Source organism: Lissotriton helveticus, chromosome 1_1 (assembly GCF_964261635.1).
Source record: "Lissotriton helveticus chromosome 1_1, aLisHel1.1, whole genome shotgun sequence".
In the NCBI taxonomy this organism is placed as follows: domain Eukaryota; kingdom Metazoa; phylum Chordata; class Amphibia; order Caudata; family Salamandridae; genus Lissotriton; species Lissotriton helveticus.
The window spans coordinates 1,533,555,439-1,533,572,594 of record NC_136057.1 but is presented as its reverse complement, the minus strand read 5'-3'; positions in this window follow the sequence as shown (position 1 = coordinate 1,533,572,594).

Here is a 17,156-nt window from a genome sequence, read left to right as displayed (position 1 = left end):
GTCATTTGGTGATCCGGAGGTCACTTTAAAGAGTATTTTATCCAATGAGATAAGATCTAAAAGAGAAAACTCATTGAGTGAACAGGAGGCAGGAGAATCCTGTTTAATGCCTGTAGCGGTGTCCAGATCATTTGCACCTGTGGGAAAAGAGGAATAAATAGCCTGAATCTTCTGAGAGAAAAAGGTTGCTAAGTTGTTGCATCGGGCAAGCGTGCCGACACGGATGAACGCTCAGGAGAGGGAGAGATTAGTGACTTAGCGATTTTAAAGATTTCTTTGGGTGAATTTGCAGCTAAGTTGATTTTGGAGTCATAGAATTGGACTTGTGCGGCCTTCAATTCATTCTTATATGATTTGATGGCAGCTCTATACTCAGCTTTCTTGAATTGCGAGTATTCTCGCCTTCAAGCTCTCTCCAATTTACGGCACGACTGCTTCATGGTTCTCAGGGCAGCGGAGTACCATGGGGCTACTTTAGATCTTTTTATGGAGTGCAGGGATTCTTTCGGGAGAACCTGGTCCAGGGTGTTAGTAATCCAATTATCATAATTGGAGGTGGCAATACTGAGGTTCATCGACTTCAAAGGTAAATGATCAGTAAGGGCCAATTTCCACTTGAGGAGGGGCAACGAAGCCCATTTTCTGCCCCAGTACCTATTATTACTTTCTGAAATAGGCGGGGTTTCAGTAGACCATATAAAGGGTACTAGATGGTGATCAGTCCAAGGCAGAGGTATCGGTGTTCCGGCTCTTAGACTGTCAAGATTACTGAAGATGTGGTCTAGGAGATGGCCCTTAATGTGCGTCGAATGAAAGCCTTTTTGGAACAGATCAATGGCCTGAAGATTAAGACGGAGACCATTGACTGCTGCGTCCAGGGGATCATCCAGATGCAGATTCAGGTCACCCAACAGCGTAAAGTTCGCTGACATAAGCACTTGATTAGCAGCGACCTCCGTCACCTCTGTGACGAAGTCCCTAAGGGGGCCTGGTTGTCGATAGACTAAAATGCCGGAAAAAATGGTTGTGGGGGAGAACTCAAGAGTGAATTGCAGGCTCTCGCAAACTGGTGTAGTAAGGGGGGTAATGTGGCATCTGAAGGTGTCTCTATGTATGATGGCCAACCCTCCGCCTCTACGTAACTTGCGATCCAGTCGCTTTAAGGTGTATCCCTGCAGGGTAGCCCATACTATTGTAGGATCAGTTTCCAACTTGAGCCATGTCTCAGTTAAAAAGAGGGCATCAGGGTTGAGCTCCTCTATCAACATGGCTAGTTCACCACAATGTTTCGGTAATGACCGACAGTTGAGAAGGAACATCGTCCAATTATACGTAGGAGGATGTTTCTCTGTACTCTGGATGGACGGATCCCAATTACACATTTTGCAGCGGACCATCGGATTTATAGGAGGAACCGAGTGTAAACATAGAGGGTTAACGGTGGGTCGTAATGCCAGCAGAGAAGAGGCGCTGTATGTAGTGCAAGTTCCTACCATGATAGCAGGCAGTGACTGGGGTCTGGGCGCGTCTGGACGCGGACTGGTGCAGACTGGCTTCTCTTTGGCGCCTCTTCGGCCCTACTAGGGCGCTCCCGCTGCGCGTCACCGCTCCGCGAGTGAGCAGGGGATTAAGTAGATTGGGAGGTGAGGGGAGACTAGACCGTCACCCTCGAAAGATGGCCGCCCACCGAGGGACAACCAGGAAGTGAAAGCGCTATTCCTCCCTCCACAACAAACAGCATGAATTTGCTGCGGTGGACCGGGGAGTCAGCGCGCCAAGTGGCAGGGGTAACAACGAATGAACATATCACGGTGGAAACGCCTGATATTAGGGTGAGTGTCCCACATGGGTTACATGAAATAACACTCAAATGGAAGGGGAGAAGCTCAGAAAAATTAAAGGTCTCTTTTGAAGAACCTGACCTTTGGCTATGACATTCTTTTAGCTGAAAGAGATTGGCCGCCTGCTATTGTTGTGGATTGCCCGAGGGAGAAGGGTCATTTTTCCAGCTTTTTCATACCTCGTTCCTAACCACTTAAAAAACACAGACGTGCAGGAATGGGCGGTATCCCTTGCCCCTGCACTATATCACAACCATGTTGGGTGGGATGAAGATTCAACCCACTGCGTGATACCATTAAAATGTACTCCGACTCCACAGAGACAGTATCCAATAAAACAGGGACTGAAAAACAGGTTAGGGAGATATTAACTTGAATACCAGGGTGTGATTGGGTGTGATTGGAACTTGCACCTCTTCAATGAATAATCCTTTGTTTCCCGTAATGAAACCTCATAACTCATATCATCTAGTTTTAGACTACAGATTTCTAAACTAATCACAAAAACTTTTGAGGTACAAAACGCACACAGTGCCGCATTGATGAATAACATTGTGGGGAAAAAATATAAAACAAGACTGGATGTCTCAAATGAATTTTTCTTCCAGAATATAGTGCCTGAGAGCAAATATTTGACAGCATTCTCAGCGCTGGGGTCTCGGCGTCAATTTTGACAACTCTCCCAGGCGAATAACAACAGCCCAGGGTGGTTCTCAGCTCGGGTATCTGAGTCACTTCAGAATCTGGATGAGGAAGCATTGGCCTATGTAGATGATATTTATCTGAAAGATGATGACCTAGAGGAACACTTGACCAGGGTGAGCACAATAATTTTGGGATTCGCTTCTGAGGGCTACAAATTTAACATAAAATTCAAAAATAGCCCACCTTAATGTCCTATTTTTGGGATATGAGCTCTCAAGAGAAGGAAAAAGCTTGCCAGCTAACTTTTTTAAAAAATGTGCGCTGCTCCAAACTCCAAAATCATTGAAAAATGTACAATCCATACTGAGATTCCAGAATTTTGGTAGAACATACATTCTAGATTATGCAGAAAGGGTTAAACTTTTCTGCAACATCATAAGATCTGATTTTTGAGTTAGGCAATTGACACAGGAGCACACAGATATCCTTTGTTCCCTACAAGCTGACATGATAGCGTCTAAACACTTACCGGCATGATTAAATGTTCGCAACTTGGTGATCTGTATAGCGGCGGGTCCATATGGGTACACCTACCTAACATACAATGAAGGCGAAAAAGTAGCCATAGCATACAAATCACACTTATACACAAATACTGAGATGCGCTTTGCATCCACAGAGAAAATTCTGACAGCTGTACAGACTGCTGTAGTGAGAGAAGGAGCACTGGCTCAGGGAAAATTAATAATTGTTGTGACTCTGGCACCGGCCCAAAGGTTAGCGTTACAAATACTAACACTTTACATCAGAGATGGATACAACAGGCAACGTCTATCACTGCATCAGATGCAGAATACAGATACGATGCATGTCTAAAAATAACAGCATTTTTGCAATATGAACGGGAATATCTTCTCTCAAATTAAATAATGCCTCTAGATTAGTATGAATACATAATTTCCACTGAAAGATCTGCTCAGCCGGCCATTGGAAGTAAACAACAGTACAGCGCTGCATGTGCAATTGTAAAAGGTCATATACAGGATGGAAAGTTCACTCCAAGCTGTACAAAAACACAGTCTCTAGGAGACTGCACCGCTGAGCTGGCAGAATTAAAAGCTCTATTAATGGCACTCATAAATACGGATCAAGAATTCCCACACTAATTGTGTGCGATTCTTTTTACTGTGCACAGTTGTACAACGAATATCTTCACCGTTGAGGACAAAATGGGTTTAAAGTCTCAAAAGGTGGCAAAGTTGAGCATAAAATGCTATGGGAAAAGGTAGTTGAGTTAAAAAACGAACTACAGAGGGCTCACGTGATACACACGCTGAGTCATCAACATGACGACTTTCTCGTTGAAGGGAATTCATTGGCTGATGTAGCCGCAAAGGGGGCAGTACGAACTGCGTCCATAGCTGCAATCACTCGTTCAAAAACGTGAATAGATGGACACATAATGGTAGCTGTCATTGCTTCAAGCAAAGACAATAAGGCATTGCTGAAAGATTTTCAACTCAAGTACTCCTACAAGTTAGATGCAAATAACCTTCCATTTGCTCAGATTCCCAAAGTGGGGGCTAGAGAAATACCACAGATGGATCGCATATTGGGCTTAATACTAGCTGCACACAATTGTCTGGGTTCTGCACACGCAGGAGTTACAGTGACAGTTTCCTTACTGAAACAACGCTATTGGTGGCCAGGGTTAACAAAGCAGACCAAAGATTATGTCTTAAAGTGTGAGCAGATGAAAGGCTCCACCATAACACATCCAGCATAGACACCATTGCTAATATCAGACAGACCACTCGCAGTGTCTATTTGGACCACTGCGGCCCCTTACAATCTGATGGGGCTTATAAATATATAATGGTTGCAGTGGATTCCTGCCAAACTGTTATAAAAAATGTACGAGTCTTTATAGAGTCATACGCAGTTTGCACATTATATTCTGACGTGACCACTTGGGCTTACAAGGAAGACATGGGAAGTTTGGGTGTTGCACTGCGTTATTCCTCTCTGTAACATCCCTAGGGAAATTTGGTTGTGGAGAGGAAAAACTGGGACTTAAAGCAATCATTACCAGGTAGAGTATTAGGCGTGGGTACATATATGGGGTACAGCGGGCCTTAAATAACATCTAAAGAAGTTCTCTAGGGGGCGTCACTCCTCATGAGGCCCTATTTGGGATGAGATTGTGGGTACCTGATCTCGATTGTGAAGGCTGAGTGCTGTAAGGAATAAATATGACATCAATAAACGTTTGGCTGTTTTACAGGACATGAAGGAAACCAGGGCGCTACAGAGTAATGTGCAGGTAAAGCAGAATGCCACTGGGGAAGTCAAGTCAGTCACGGCAAGACCTGTCTGGATTCCTAAAACTGGGAATCTGGTCAGAGAAAAGATAGTGGACAAGAAAGCATTTGGGTCATAATACAGAAAGCCATTACCAAGCCAAGCCTGGCCATTGAAGGGACAAGAACTGTACTTCTTCCGCCTCTTGTCGGGAAAAAAGAAGAGATTCCCCTCCATTGATCTGATCAAACCACGCTACGTGGCCAATACTGAATAGTAGGCCAAGTGGGCTCCAGAGTAGTCAATGCCCTTCTCTCAGTACTATACAGGAAGTCCAGACAGAAAGGCTCATCATTGTACTCGTTCCTCTTGAAACACAAATTACAAATCAAAATAAAAGACAAAGTTCAATTTGACCTAACACTGATGTCGACATTCACATGCCTCACCAAGAGCCATCTACAAGTTCAACAAAACCTGTGGAACTACCTAAAATAGATCGAACTGCATCTGGATATTTAATCGACTTTGATACATTTTTGTTGGATCCAAGTGAACCGGAAATAACACCAGCCCCTGTATCTCGACAATAACAAATGAAAAAGTCCTCATTTTTCTTAAAAAGACTTACCTGGTGACACCTTGACTAGAAATTTGGATAATCACTAGGATCCTTTTCTTTCTCTTCTGGATAGGCTTAGTAACTGTCTTCTGCTTACTTATTAATGGAACTTACCTTTGCCAAAGCTCTGCAGCATCAAAAGTGAACTTGATCCTGAAACCTCACATTTCATCACATCGTGAACAAAGAGACTTGTCATCAGTGAACATTACAGCAGTTCCTATACCTGATGGTATAGTATGGGACAAGGTTGAATTTGACATATTCAGACGGAACTTTTAAAAATAGCTCATTTATTTAAAATTCCCTTAAATTAAATCATTACCTCCAGTACATCTGGGACTTTGAAACTGTAAACAATATGTTATCTGATTTAGAACCATTTGCCTTATTTTCTAGTAAAGAATTGTTAAAAGACTCCTCACATTTTAACACCACATATTGTTATCAACATTATGGTCATAATTTTCTATGCAAATCCAATACCCCTAGGAGTGTTTTCACATATCACCAATGGGAACATTGCCCTACACCACAAAAAAAGTAGTTCAAAAACTGTTGCACAGAAATTTTCATATTTTTCAGGGTTTAATATTCTTGACCCAACCTCGAACTACTATAAGGTTGCACCAATATCTGCACAGGACAATATGCTGACCAACATGAAACAGATTTACTCTGCTTCTTTTATTGCCCAACTTTCTGAACAGGGTTTTGACTTATGGAAAGACACTATAGACCTAAAATAAGTCTGGGGTTCTAGAAACTGGCAAGTCCAGGGAACATAAGCGCTATTTAGAGCAAGCCTCATTCCTCAGCGGATGATATTTCTGAATGATACTGTGCAACAGACTTCCTGTCTTGGAATTGCCAAGAATGAGGATTTGAACACACCTCGGATTTCAACACCATCACATGCCGAGGGTAATTATACATCACAAGAAGGGATTACAATAGATGACATTTTACAATACAATAGATCGGACCACAATTGAAAGAGATGGTTGGTTTGGCCCACGGACACAAACAGATGTCAGGGGAGATTCAGGGGTACCATCAAAGGGTTAGTATCCATAGGACAGACCCACGCAATGTACAAAGAGAACAAGACCAGGGTCGTGACATCATACAGTTTTGGATAGTTATGCCTCGATTGGCTAAAACCCTCAACACTACATCAGGTGAAACAACACTTATCCTTACTTACATAGAATGTGGACCGACAGGATTTTTTACTAGGTCCCAGAAAGCCACGTCAAAAATGTTTCTATTATGCTTGTCTATAATGAAATTTGGAAAATCTCCCAACAAAAAGCAGCGGCGAGATCACGAGAAATAGATAAGATCAAATTAGAAAAGGCATTAGCCATAGTTGACAATGGCATGACTACATTAACTTCCAGATTTATTCATTGGGCAACATTGTATCTTCTGCTATTGATGTACTAGAACAAGATTTGTCCATACTACAGCACGGACAATCGCAATTACTTTCTATTATGTTATAAAGCTGGACGCTTCAATAATTTTGCATAGGGTATGTGCCATGGGGTTTTATCATCACTGTTTTCTGCATAAAATATAATGGAAAAACAGATGAAAATGGCACAGAGGGGAGCAAAATATACAATGCTGTGCATTGAAAAACTGGACAGATTACCTTTTACTGTGGCAGAATCACCGCCCACAGAGTGGTTGATCCATGGCATATAACATTACTGGTCCCAACTTTCCAGTTTCAGTACTCCCTAGAACAACAACAGGCAGGCAGATATGAAGAAATGGGTAGGGAATTCATCAAGGAATTTTGGGAATTACTGTAGAGATTTCGATGCAGGAGTGGGAATCTAGAATATTTCTAAGCAGTACAAATTGGGAAAACTCTCTAAGTGCATCTCTTATATGCCAGGATATTATGCTGCACGGTCCTGTAATGGTTCAGTAGCGAATCTATACTGTCCCTTGTGGGATACCCCGGCAACCGTGATTACTCCAGTATTCAGGCTACTTTCAAATGGGAGTTACTTGATGCTGAACGATCAAGGTTGTTGTGAGATGCTTCTGAGCATTGCATATCTTGTCACTGTGAGCTCCAGGGTTACTTGATGTATGCAAGTATTGTTTCCACTGACACACACATTCACAGAGGCACCGCTATGGCCTTCATTGAATGTTTCCTTTACACGGTTTAATACTTTGAGCAGAATGAAAGCTTTGCTTCTACAGAACACCGTGCTCTTAACCTCCGCTCAGAAGACTTTTGATCTCCAAATAGAAAGGTCCTCGGCTGAGGTACAGGCACTCATATATACGAATTACCCCTTCCATTTCACAGAAATGGTAAATTGTATCTTTAACGTGTCTGATACGATGGGGATAGTTCACCTATTTAGGACCATGGTCCAGGACTGTTAAGCACCTTTCAGATGTCCTCGGAGTCATTCCAAACTTCATACACTACGTATTCAGAAGCATTTTTGGAGGACTTCTGATAATCCTGTTTCTAATAGCAGGTATCCTGATTGTAATTTTTCTGCTATGCAATGGATGTCCCAGTCACCAAAGAAATGGAAAAGGCACTCCTGGAGAGTAAATGCCGTGACTGCATGGTACAACACCAGGGCACTCCTCGCCTACGGGAACTAAGCGCCTCTTGATTTCTATCATTCAGACCAGTCTGGATGGACTGTGTCCTACCTGTTCTCCGATGCCTGTTCTGCGGAGAAGAATGCGTGTTGGATCTTTGTCTGACACTTCCATCAGTTGCGCAACAGGACTTTGATGCTTTACTGGACCAGATAATGGCCCGTGTATTGAAGTGTCCCCAGTTTATTCCTATGTTGATGGTAGCATTCCTAGAGCCTCCACAGGAAGTCTCTCTGCTGTTGGAATGGATGCCAGCTCTTCCACTGACACCCATGCCTTGGATGGTGCACAGGCTGCCCCAGCATCGGCTGCAGGCAGTAGGGAAGATCATCTGTGCTCAATTGACGTAATCTGCGAGGTCTTACAAATGTCGTCATCTGCGAAGGCAGGCAACAACAATGTTGTGTCTACCAGCCAAGACACATAAACGTTTGGCTCGACGCGTGCTGGGAAAAATTCAGCTTTTTTACACAAACTAAAAATTGGAACTCCAAAATAATTAACACTTTCAATGACCTGCATGGCTTTTCGTTGATTGTAGTGGTTCAAACTATATATCAGGACACATTAGAGCTATTGCTTGAGTGACCATTTTTTTCTTTCCATTTAAAATATTTTAGGATTTTTTTAGCAGAACTATTGTTTTACTGTAGTTTGTGTGTACCAGTGCCTAGACAGCCTAGTAGTATGTTTGATTTTAATTATGTCGTCCAGTAGGATGAGGAGTGGGTTTTATATTCCATATAGGCACCCCAATATAGGCTCAGGTAACGTCATAACCTTCCACCTATACTCTCTGCTACGGTTCTTGAGGGCTTACCTTTTACCCAGATATGACAAATGCACACAGAATGCTGGATTTTCCCTGGTAAAAACCTCATACATTATGCATGAGGATTCTTGGAAACTCAGCAGGACTACCATCTCCTGTATAATATTTATGTATAAAGTTCAGTCCTGACGTCATCCTAAGTCGGGCAAGTGGCACAGCAAGGTAGAACCCCCTGGGGAGACCTTTGGGTATATAAACATCACATCTTGCTGAGACAAGGAGAGGAGATTAGGATTTCCCTGCTGACACACTGACACAAGATGCTTAGGCTCTCGCATGCAGATACTCCACCTCACAGTGGTCTAACATCCCATGCGGGGTGTCCAACTCGAGACCAAGACGGGGACCCACAGTCTCTCACTTCAGGAAATGGGATTGACTTTATCCTAGAGGGATTCTTGGCTTAATACTTACATACCTGCTAGGTACACTTAGGTACATCTAGTTAGGGTAGCATTGTAGGAGTATGCATTTATTGGCATGTTTTTTATACACTTGGCTTTATTCATGTTTATAGCAAATTGTTACCATCTTTTTACTTTCTTAGTGGTTCAAATCATTTATATCTGTTGCTTTCTAATGGTTATTACAGCACACCTAATTTACACTAGAAAAACGACTGTTCAATAAATGCTTATTGAAAAACGTTTGTCCCGTTTATTCTGTGTATCTCTCTGCGACAAAGTGAGCATGAGTGAGTAAGCTAAAGGTATTATATTGTTTCCACGGTCCTGTGGGATCAGGGTTGTCATGCTCGATGGTTGCCAAGAACTGGTCTCTCCTTGGTAAGAGGAGTTTCTAGTAGCATTGTGAGCTAGCTGATACACAGGCCAAAATACCCAGTATACCCAGAATCAGTCTGACACCAATCCTAGAGTGTATATTGTCTAAACGTGCAGATCCTATGTAGGTTTTATTGGAACTACATGACAGGGGAAGATGAAAGCGCAGATATGACTAAAGTGAAAGCTATTCGTGGTTTGTTTCATCATACCAATATAAAAGACACAAAACTATCTGTTGGATTTATATACTTCTAGACACAAGCTATACAGGATTTTTACAAAACTCTCAATGAAAGAGTAACCATTTCACTGGTGTGCAAAACAAGAAAATGTATTTAAGTCTGGGGGAATCTGGGAAACCGGGTTCGACTCTCATCAATGACGCTCAACATCCTGTGATTCTGGGCAAATCACTTAATCTCCCTGTGCCTACCAACAAAGTCATGCGCCCTTGTGTAATGTATCTGGTGATTATGTAAATCGCTCTGATACTTGATATCTTTGGGTCAAGTTTACGCTATATAAAACTCTGGGGGGAAAAAAAGTCACTAAAACTCCATTTATGTCTGCACTCATGTTAAGGAATCCAAATGAACAGTTACCCTTTATAGTTTAGGTTGGTACTTCTTCCTTTCCTATAGGTGCTGTTTCGCCCAGAACTGCTAGCTTTGAAAGATGTATTCTCACATTGGTACCATTAAATAACAGGAGGCAAACTCAGCATCACTCTCTGGAGAGGTCACACAATCTGTCATATCTGAATTATTTCTAGTGTGCTAACGCCACCCATGCAAAGTGGACTCTTGCTTCTAGTATCTTGTATCTACATGTCAGGTATCAAAAGAGAAAGCAGGTGCTGTATCGATGTGAACAGAGGACACAGATTCCGCAGCTTATCCTCCCCTCTGGTTGTCTATCTCACATCCAACCAAGAAGACCAGCTCTCTAATTTTCATCAAGTCATAAAGTCTCAAATGTGTTTTGAATTAACTCAATGGATACAACAAAACTCTGAGAAATGAGAAAAGAATAGTATTGTTACACCATGATAAGACCCTGTTTTTATCTCTGGAGGAAACAAAAATGTGACTCTCAGTGGTTCCGTGATTCTCCGGTCATAGAAAAACTAGAATAGAATATAACTACTCAACACTTCACCAAACTAAAGCATACAGGAATGTCAGTTCTTATTCACCAATGCCTTCGCAACCTTGAAAATTTATTTCTAAAGATATAGTCAATTAATTTATTTTGATTAGATGATTAGATTTCATGGACTTCCCAGCAATATTATAACTGACAGTAGATCCATTGCAGCACGTTTTTAACAAGGTCATATTCAACTTCTGTCTTCGGATCTGTTAAAATTACCCAACTTCCATCCTCAGAGAGCTTAAAAAACTGAATGATTAACGCAGTCTTGTTAAAATATTTGCACCATTTTCTTGTGAGTCATCAACCAGAATTGAGTAGCTAGACATCACTAGACATATTTGCTTAAACTGTTTGTTACACTGTTTCATGTACATTTCTTGTTTTTATTGCTTGTGTGGGGTACACCCTTGAATGTCACCCACTGTGATCCATTCAATAGCCCAGTAATTCTAACATATACAGTCAACATGCAAGAATTTGCCTAATGAAGGCAAAGGTAGGCTATAATAGTTTCACTACTAAAGTGTGGGCCACAGATTATCATGCAGAGGATAAGGTTGGTTTGACCAATATGCTCCTCTCCTTTGCAAGTTCTTACTCAAAAGCCTTCCTTCTGTTTGAGGGTCCCTGACTTAAGAAAATGATTGCCAGAGCAGAAACGTGCTCTCAAACATATCGATCATTAGTTTCAGGGTTCCTCTGCCCTGACACTGATTGATGGCACTCCTAAATATGAGGTGAAAGACATCTTGGATTCAGAACTCTGGGATGGACATGTTCTGTGTTGACAGCTTGGCTGGAACGGTAATGATGCCTCAAAAACCTCATGGGAATCCACACAATTTATTCTCACTCCCCGTGTGGTAGGGGTATGTGGTGTTCTGCATATTGCATTGCTGTGTTCCCTCCTGTTGTACTATTTATGGTATAGAATGCTGGGATTGTTCTACCCCTCTATCTAGTGTAATGCTGTATTGGAATGTATGGGAACAGAGGATTAGAACACCAACTTCAGTTGGTGCTGATCCTCTCCTATCCGCTCCTGTTTAACTTATCCTGCTGTGAACAGCATCTTTTCAGGGTATTTCATCAGCAGTGCCTCAGAAAGCCAGCACTTATCCTTTTTTCCAAGAGAAGCAGCTTTGGAGGGAGTACGTGAGGGTTCTCTCTTCCTAGTCTGTAACTCACAGGCCCTTGAAAAAATCAAGACTGCAATAGCTACACTGCAGGGCCTGACTCAAATAAGATGGTGATTATGGAAAGCAGGTCAATGGAAGCTGATCGATCAAAGGTTTAGACCAGATAAGAGAGTCAGGATAAGCAAACACTTCTGAGTGGTGAACCCGCACTTTCCAGTTATTCAGAGAAGTGCCTGTACTTAGCTGCTTCACATAGCCAGTGCTTTATTGAGCACAAATGTGCAGTGGCGTCACTAGGGTTGGTGTCACCCAGTGCCATAACTCATGGTGTCACCCCCTCACGACTTACCATAATTTACCCCAAACTGACACTCTCACAGACAATTGCACTACTTCAGTGCTCTCTCACCTGTGCCTGCCACAATGACGTGTCCCCCTGTAGTGCCAGGGTGAGCCAGAGCTCAAGTTGGACGCCGTAGTGCTGTAGACTGACTAAAGGTGGCTGTCTGTGCTGTTGAGATGGTTGGCTTGCCTAGTTGGTGCAGTTACATGCACTGGCACCACGCTAAGCTGCTCTCTCTTCTTATGGCACTTTGACGGCCTTGATCCAGTCTGCCACGTTCTCATTTTGAAACTATCGTGTACTGATGTGGGCAGTCGGCTGGAGCTTTCATGTGTGCCCATGCCGACCTCTGGGCCGCATTGGTAGAGAGCTGCTAACACTGGGCATAGCTCATCTGGACAGGGGGTCCTGGGCTGTGTTTGTTAAATACTTGCAGCACCGAGATGGCCTTCGATGTGATTTAAGAACTATTACATAAACTTGTATTTACATTAATTAACTTAGATTTCAGTGTGACATTTTCATAATTTCAGTGAAATTATGTGACGTTTTAACGACTATGAGTGACTGGACACGAGCACAAATCAAGCATTGAAGACGGGGGAAACATATAGGGGCACGAAAGGCAGCTAGGAATTATTCAATTTAGCCAGGGCCGGACTGGCCATAGCGGGCACCGGGCATTTCCCCGGTGGGCCGCTAGGGTTGGGGCCGATTTTGTTACAGGGCCGTTTTTGCAGCATAGCTGCAAAATCGGCACCTGTAAAAAAATCGGCCAAAACCGGCCCCGGCAAACAGCTCGGCCACTCCCAGGGGGGCCGGACGAGCTCTTTGCCAGGGCCAGTTTTGGTTCGTAGTCCGGCCCTGAATTTAGCAACCATAGCAAGTTACAGTTGGCACTCCCTCACCTCCTAGTGCGGGCACACAGAGCTCCTTCTTGGCACTTGTTCGCCTCTGTCAGCGTTGAGTCTCTCTGGATCGTACTTTGCAATAGAGTTTACACCTTCTATTAGAATACGCCTTCAAACCCTAAGCTGTCCCGCGCTTGCCCCGGAAGTATGCCGCAGAATACCAAGAGCGTTGACGGGCAGCACCCCTCCCCTTGCTGGTGGCTGCGCAAGAGAACACAATGGGTCAGGGATGCTGCACCTACTAAGCGGTCCGGTGCCGATCAGTGTTTCTTTGTATATAGATTAGGAGAAAGTGAGAGATGCACTTGTTGAGCTCCCTGATTTTTTAGCTGTGACCTTGTCTCCTGCAAGAATGCATGTGAGAATCATCCACCCACATTGCAGTAAAAGGGGTTCTGAAACCGTCTCTACTGAAAGACAAGAGGGCTGGGTCTGAGTCAGTCTCGTGTGATTGTGAAGCCATGAAATACTTCGCTGGGACAACATGACATGCCAGTGCTTTGGAAAGGCCTCCTATCCAGGCAGGCATTTCTGGCTGCTCCTGTGCTGTGCTGTGCTGTAGGGCGCTGCAGTCCTGGGAGCCAGGACCAGGAATCCTTATCTCGTGGCCTCCAAAAAATGTGTGAGAATGATAATTGTGTTCGTTCCCCTCCACGAGCCCCCACCACCTCCAACATCACTACAGCATCTCCTCTACCCGCTTCCGCTGCCACAGGCTAAGTCCAGAACTAGGCCTCAAGGGAGATAAGATTTCTAAAGCAAGCTGTCCGGACGAGGCCTGGGTAGACCTGGACTTGTAAATAATGACTCGGTGTGTGTGCGCCTCACAACTGGTCAGGACCTTTAGGGGCGCCTGGGGCATACCTTGTAATTGTTTAGATTTTTTGCTAGTATTTGGATTGTGAGTTTACACCACTCTCCTCCAGCCAGAGACTGAAAATACACACATGTGGATAACTCTAATCTTCATACAGGGGCCTCGTGTCCCTGCTGAAAAAAGCATTACTAAATCAGCAGAATTGTTTGTTTACTTTTCTGTGGCGTAAAAACGGAAACATTTGTATGTGGAGGAAGTGAAAAAAGTGGAAACATTCCATCTTGTCAAGTAAATACCCATAAAACGGCGAATATTTTACTTCCATAGTTTTCAAATGTGTCTAAGGTGGGAATTTAACATGTCCAGAGACATGTCTCTCCTCCACACCCTTTAGTATGATCTCCTATTCTGTCTCTTTCTCCACCTTCTCGCGCTCCTCTGGTCAGCTTCCTTCATTTTCTGATGCCTGCATTTGCCCTCTCCCTTTAGGTCTCTCTTTACTCGTACACACTGCACACTCTCTCCCTCTCCCTCTCACATGCCCACCCTCACATCACCTCGGCACCATTTTCTATGTGACCTTCGCTCACGTGCTGCTGCCACATTCAGGGGATTCCCTAAAGGCAAGGCCGGGCGTTCATCTGCTCTGTAGTTCAGGAGGGATGTCTCGCTGCCTGCCTCAGTGACTGTCTTAGTTCCAGACTGCCCTGTATAGCCAGCAGGCGCCTCGTGCTTCCGCTCCCCATACCTCATGAACGCACCTCTCTGGATACCCTTGCAAGCTCGAGTCCCCTCGGGACCACCTTCTTTGCTGCACACTGGTTGCATAGATTAACTCACATCCCGGCCGGTGCCAGTGGCGCCTGCATGGTGTCACCCCATGTGGTGGTGTCACCCGGTGCGGTCCGCACCGCCCGCACCCCCCTAGTGACGCCACTGCAAATGTGTTTGTTGTATGGCTTCCAACTTCTAACCGGCCCATTTCTGTCACAATTTGGTATCCTTAGGAACTCAACACTCATTGGCCCATTTTCCAGCAGCAAAGACTCATGCAAAAAAATTGCAGTGTATTAGAATGACCAGATGAGGGGAAGGTATTGGAGAAAGGTACAGCAGGGAAGGAGACCTGGAAGAGTACGTAGAGAAGAGATTACTTTTGAGAGTGAGACGATGAATGTTAACAATATACAAACGCAGTTATGTCTCACTAATTTCTTACCTGGGACTTTTAACTTAGTGACTCATGTAACATGGTTATACCATATGTAAAATGTCAAACAACAATGTTCTCCTTTTTGTTTCTGATTCGAATGTTAATTTGTAATGGACAGCGAAAAGCAGTACATAGTTTGCAAATTAGAGTTTGCCAGTAGTTAATCTTAAAACCTCTTAGTCAACAGTTGTTGCAGCACAAATGGGCCTTTATTCGCTGTGATTTCCTCATTTTACACAGAAATTCAACTCACATATCTCTAGTGAATAGATACACAGCTTGTGCAGGAAGAAATAGCACTTCCTTTTACAGGTAATTAACATCTTACATGAGTCTGAATTGTGCTCAAAGGTGCATCCAGACATTGCACAAAATCCAAATTATGGTAACCTAAGAAGGACCTAGAATCCTGCTCCTTTACCTCCAAAATGCCTTGGTCCAAAAATGCTCTACATGTCTCCAAAGCAGCAGTCAGGAACATCAGCCACCTCAGATAAATGTAAGAATAATCAAGAATCCAAGAATAACTGGCAACAGGTGGCTGCTGCTTCTTCACAAGATGGCCTCCCAGATTCATGTCATCTCACAAAATCTTGCTTTCAAGTTCACATCTCACGGGATCTCGCTCTACATATTTTCCTCCAGCAAAACAGCCAGCATTTAGCAGCGCAAAAATGTATGTGCCCACAAAGTTGCCGTGTTCCAGACAGGCTAGATTCACAGACTCCTTCACCCTGGGGTAAAGTGAGATGGCATTGAAGCACAGACAGTGTGACTGTACTACCCCCTTTAAGACCATCTCTCTAGTCTGAACAGGGTTTGTTATGATGTGTAGCATGAAATTGATCGATCAACAAGGTACTGCTTCTCTTGGCTCTTAAGAGTCATTTTCTGAACCTCAATAAGTTAGGGACAACAAATACCAGAATCAACCCCTACACCCTCAAGCATTAATAATAGAGGGGTATATTACCAACAACTAGCGATAATTTTTGTCTCTAACTTGTTTAGAGACAAAAATTATCGCCGCACATCGGCGATTTTTATCGCAGATAAACCTTGCTATTAGCAAGGTTTATCGCAAATGCGATAAAAAACGCCCGCAATGCATGAATATCGCTGAAAAGTCAGCGATATTCATGCATTATCGAGCAAATGCTCTTAGCCATGTTATCCACCTCCCATTGGATAACATGGCTAAGAACTGCTCAGGGCAGGTGTTAGCTTTTGGAGATATTCGCGCTTAGCGCAAATATCTCCAAAAGTTGGTAATAGGAGATAGCGATGTTAGCGACTGTTTCCAGTCGCTAACATCTTGGCACGCCCACTTTGCATATCATTAGTGATAAATATCACTGACATGCAAAGTGGGGCCCATGATGGTCGCTATCTCCTATTAGCTGTCGCTAACTGGTGTTAGCGACAGCTTGGTAATAGGGAGATAATTTTATCTCCGCTTTCTTGGCTTTTAAAGCCAAAAAAGCGGAGATAAAACCCCTTGATAATATACCCCAGAATGCTTCTTGTCTTCCGGCTGGCCCTTGATTCGTATTGGTGGAAGTGGGGGCGATTATTTAAGTGTTGCAGGCTTCAATGGTGCTAAGGGGAATACTGGGTACATTTTCAAGGTCTTAGGCAATTCTAAACTGTAACTGAGAAATGTGTTTGATAATAGGGAATGAACCTACACATTTTAGATGAAAATAGTAATAATTTGTAAACATCAATTTAATGTGGAAAACCAAACCATGTACCCTGGTTGATATTGAGGGCCTCACTATCTTTCATGATAGACAAAATATTTGTACACATCTTTCATTCCATTCATGTTCTATCTTGTTTTGGTGCTAGTTATAAAAAATGCTTCACCCTGTCCTGGTCACTTGTTACTCCAAGATCTAACTGA